We start from the raw sequence: 6,000 nt of genomic DNA on the forward strand, positions 1-6,000 counted from the left end.
TCCACAACTACAAAATCCACAACTAGAAACTCCGCAACTAGAAACTCCGCAACTGGAAACTCCGCAACTAGAAACTCCACAGCTAGAAACTCCACGACTTGAGATTTCGCAACTAGAAACTCGGCAACTAGAAACTCAACTACTAGAAACTCAACAACTAGAAACTCCACAACTTGAAACCCAACAAATAGATACTAAACAACTACAGACTCCAGAACTAGAAACTCCACAACCAGAAACTCCGCAACTAAAAACTCCGCAACTAGAAACTCCACAGCTAGAAAATCCACAACTAGAAAATCCACAACTTGAAACTCCGCAACTAGAAACTCCGCCACTAGAACCTCCACAACTAGAAAACTCCGCTACTAGAAACTCTGCAACTAGAAACTCCGCGACGAAAAACTCCACAGCTAGAAACTCCACAACTGGAAACTCCCCAACTAGAGACTCCACAACTAGAAACTCCACAACAACGAACCCCACAACTAGAAACTCCACAACTGGAAACTCCCCAACTAGAGACTCCACAACTAGCAACTCCACAACTACGAACTCCACAACTACGAACCCCACAACTAGAAACTCCGCAACTAGAAACTCCACAGCTAGAAAATCCACAACTAGAAAACTCCGCAACTAGAAACTCCGCAACTAGAAACTCCCTAACTAGAAGCTCTGCAACTAGAAACTCCACAGCTAGAAACTCCACGACTTTAGACTTCGCAACTAGAAACTCGACAACTAGAAACTCAACTACTAGAAACTCCACAACTAGAAACTCCACAACTAGAAACTCCGCCACTAGAAACTCCACAACTAGAAACTCCACAACGAGAAACTCCACAACTTAATTTCCGCAACTAGAAACTCCGCCACTAGAATCTCCACAACTACAAAACTCCGCAACTAGAAACTCTGCAACTAGAAACTCCGGAACTAGAAACTTCACAACTAGAACTTCCACAACTAGAGACTCAACAACTAGAGACTCCTCAACTAAAAGCTCCACAACTAGAAACTCCACTACTAGAAACTCCGTAACTAGAAACCCTGAAACCAGAAACTCCACAACTAGAAACTCCACACCTATAAATTCCACAACTTGAAACTCCACAACCAGAAACTCCACAACTTGAAACTCCGCAACTAGAAACTCCGCAACTAGAAACTCCACAACTAGAAAACTCCGCAACTAGAAACCCTGCAACTAGAAACTCCACAGCTAGAAACTTCACAACTTCAAACTCCGCAACTAGAAACTCCACAACTACAGACTCCACAACTAGAGACTGCACAACTAGAGACTCCGCCACTAGAATCTCCACAGCTAGAAACTCCGTAACTAGAAACTCTACAACTAGAGACTCCGCAACTAGGAACTCCACAACTGGAAACTCTGCAACTAAACACTCCACAACTAGAAATTCCACAACTAGAGACTCAACAACTAGAGACTCCTCAACTAAAAGCTCCACAACTAGAAACTCCGTAACTAGAAATTCCACAACTAGAAACTCCACAACTACAGACTCCGCAACTAGAAAACTCCGCAACTAGAAACTCCACAACTAGAAACTCCACAACTTGCAAGCCCACAACTAGACACTCCACAACTACAAACTCCACAACTAGAAACTCCACAACTAGAAACTCCACAACTTGAAGCTCCACAACTAGAAACTCCGCAACTAGAAACTCCACAACTAGAAAACTCCGCAACTAGAAACTCTGCAACTAGAAACTCCGCCACTAGAAACTCCACAACCTGAAACACCACAACTATATACTCCACAACTACAAATTCCACAACTAGAAACTCCGCAACTAGAAACTCCGCAACTAGAAGCTCCGCAACTAGAAACTCCACAGCTAAAAACTCCACGACTTGAGACTTCGCAACTAGAAACTCGGCAACTTGTAAGTCAACTACTAGAAACTCCACAACTAGAAACTCCACAACTAGAAACTTCACAACGAGAAACTCCGCAACTAGAAACTCCGCAACTACGAACCCCACAACTACGAACCCCACAACTAGAAGCTCCACAACTATAAACTCCACAACTAGAAACTCCACAACTTGAGACTTCACAACGAGAAACTCCGCAACTAGAAACTCAACAACTACGAACCCCACAACTACGAACCCCACAACTAGAAGCTCCACAACTAGAAACTCCACAACTAGAAACTCCACAACTTGAGACTTCGCAACTAGAATCTCCACAACTAGAAACTCCACAACTAGAGACTCCACAACTAGAAACTCGACAACTAGAAACTCCACAACTACGAACCTCACAACTAGAAACTCTAAAACTAGAAACTCCGCAACTAGAAACTCCACAGCCAGAAACTCCGCAACTAGAAACTCCACAACTAGAACTTCCACAACTAGAAACTCAACAACTAGAGATTCCTCAACTAAAAGCTCCACAACTAGAAACTCCACAACTAGAAACTCCACAACATGGAACTCCGTAACTAGAAACCCGAAAACTAGAAACTCCAACACTAGAAACTCCACACCTATAAATTCCACAACTTTAAACTCCACAACTAAAACTCCACAACTAGAAACTCCACAACTAGAAACTCTGCAACTAGAAACTCCGCAACTAGAATCTCCACAGTTAGAAATTCCACAACTATAAACTCCACAACCAGAAACTCCACAACTAGAGACTCCAAAACTAGAGAATGCACAATTAAAGACTCCGCAACTAGATACTCCAAAACAAGGAACTTTTCAACTAGAAAATCTACAACTACAAACTCGAAAACTAAAAACTACAAATAGAAACTCCACAACTAGAAACTCCACAAGTAGACACTCCACAACTAGAAACTCCACAACTAGAGACTCCACAACTAAAAAATCCACAACTAGAAACTCCGCAACTAGAAACTCCGCAACTAGAAACTCCACAGCTAGAAACTCTACAACTTGAGACTTCGCAACTAAAGAACTCGGCAACTAGAAACTCAACAACTAGAAACTCCACAACTAGAAACACCGCAACTAAAAACTCTGCAAGCAGAAATTCCACAGCTAGAAAATCCACAACTAGAAACTCTGCAACTATAAACTCCGCAAATAGAAACTCCACAGCTAGAAAATTAACAACTAGAATCTCCACAACTAGAAACTCCAAAACTTGAAAGTCCACAACTAGATACTCCACAACTACAAACTCCACAACTAGAAACTCCACAACGAGAAACTCCACAACTTGAAGCTCCACAGCTAGGAACTCCGCAACTAGAAACTCCGCAACTAGAAACTCCGCAACTAGAAACTCCACAGCTAGAAACTCCACGACTTGAGATTTCACAACTAGAAACTCGGCAACTAGAAACTCAACTACTAGAAACTCAACAACTAGAAACTCCACAACTAGAAACTCCACAACTTGAAACCCAACAAATAGATACTAAACAACTACAGACTCCAGAACTAGAAACTCCACAACCAGAAACTCCGCAACTAAAAACTCCGCAACTAGAAACTCCACAGCTAGAAAATCCACAACTAGAAACTCCACAACTTGAAACTCCGCAACTAGAAACTCCGCCACTAGAACCTCCACAACTAGAAAACTCCGCTACTAGAAACTCTGCGACGAAAAACTCCACAGCTAGAAACTCCACAACTGGAAACTCCCCAACTAGAGACTCCACAACTAGAAACTCCACAACTACGAACCCCACAACTAGAAACTCCACAACTGGAAACTCCCCAACTAGAGGCTCCACAACTAGAAACTCCACAACTACGAACTCCACAACTACGAACCCCACAACTAGAAAATCCGCAACTAGAAACTCCACAGCTAGAAAACTAGAAACTCCGCAACTGGAAACTCCACAGCCAGAAACTCCGCAACTAGAAACTCCACAACTTGAAAGTCCACAACTAGATACTCCACAACTAGAGATTCCTCAACTAAAAGCTCCACAACTAGAAACTCCACAACTAGAAACTCCGTAACTAGAATCCCGAAAACTAGAAACTCCAACACTAGAAACTCCACACCTATAAATTCCACAACTTTAAACTCCACAACTAAAACTCCACAACTAGAAACTCCACAACTAGAAACTCTGCAACTGGAAACTCCGCAACTAGAATCTCCACAGTTAGAAATTCCACAACTATAAACTCCACAACCAGAAACTCCACAACTAGAGACTCCAAAACTAGAGACTGCACAATTAGCGACTCCGCAACTAGATACTCCAAAACTAGGAACTTTGCAACTAGAAAATCTACAACTACAAACTCGAAAACTAAAAACTACAAATAGAAACTCCACAACTAGAAACTCCACAAGTAGACACTCCACAACTAGAAACTCCACAACTAGAGACTCCACAACTAAAAAATCCACAACTAGAAACTCCGCAACTAGAAACTCCGCAACTAGAAACTCCACAGCTAGAAACTCTACAACTTGAGACTTCGCAACTAAAGAACTCGGCAACTAGAAACTCAACAACTAGAAACTCCACAACTAGAAACACCGCAACTAAAAACTCTGCAAGCAGAAATTCCACAGCTAGAAAATCCACAACTAGAAACTCTGCAACTATAAACTCCGCAAATAGAAACTGCACAGCTAGAAAATTAACAACTAGAAACTCCACAACTAGAAACTCCACAACTTGAAAGTCCACAACTAGATACTCCACAACTACAAACTCCACAACTAGAAACTCCACAACGAGAAACTCCACAGCTAGGAACTCCGCCACTAGAAACTCCACAACTAGAAAACTCCGGAACTAGAAACTCTGCAACTAGAAACTCCGCAACTAGAAACTCCCCAACTTGAAACACCACAACTATATACTCCAAAACTACAAAATCCACAACTAGAAACTCCGCAACTAGAAACTCCGCAACTAGAAACTCCACAGCTAGAAACTCCACGACTTGAGATTTCGCAACTAGAAACTCGGCAACTAGAAACTCAACTACTAGAAACTCAACAACTAGAAACTCCACAACTAGAAACTCCACAACTTGAAACCCAACAAATAGATACTAAACAACTACAGACTCCAGAACTAGAAACTCCACAACCAGAAACTCCGCAACTAAAAACTCCGCAACTAGAAACTCCACAGCTAGAAAATCCACAACTAGAAACTCCACAACTTGAAACTCCGCAACTAGATACTCCGCCACTAGAACCTCCACAACTAGAAAACTCCGCTACTAGAAACTCTGCAACTAGAAACTCCGCGACGAAAAACTCCACAGCTAGAAACTCCACAACTGGAAACTCCCCAACTAGAGACTCCACAACTAGAAACTCCACAACTACGAACCCCACAACTAGAAACTCCACAACTGGAAACTCCCCAACTAGAGACTCCACAACTAGAAACTCCACAACTACGAACTCCACAACTACGAACCCCACAACTAGAAACTCCGCAACTAGAAACTCCACAGCTAGAAAATCCACAACTAGAAAACTCCGCAACTAGAAACTCCACAACTTGAAACACCACAACTATATACCCCACAACTACAAAATCCACAACTAGAAACTCCGCAACTAGAAACTCCCTAACTAGAAGCTCTGCAACTAGAAACTCCACAACTACGAACTCCACAACTACGAACCCCACAACTAGAAACTCCGCAACTAGAAACTCCACAGCTAGAAAATCCACAACTAGAAAACTCCGCAACTAGAAACTCCACAACTAGAAACTCCACAACTACGAACTCCACAACTACGAACCCCACAACTAGAAACTCCGCAACTAGAAACTCCACAGCTAGAATCTCCACAACTAGAAAACTCCGCAACTAGAAACTCTGCAACTAGAAACTCCGGAACTAGAAACTTCACAACTAGAACTTCCACAACTAGAGACTCAACAACTAGAGACTCAACAACTAGAGACTCCTCAACTAAAAGCTCCACAACTAGAAACTCCACTACTAGAAACTCCGTAACTAGAAACCCTGAAACCAGAAAC

The sequence above is a fragment of the Rhipicephalus microplus genome, unplaced genomic scaffold, assembly GCF_043290135.1.
Source record: "Rhipicephalus microplus isolate Deutch F79 unplaced genomic scaffold, USDA_Rmic scaffold_12, whole genome shotgun sequence".
NCBI classification, from domain to species: domain Eukaryota; kingdom Metazoa; phylum Arthropoda; class Arachnida; order Ixodida; family Ixodidae; genus Rhipicephalus; species Rhipicephalus microplus.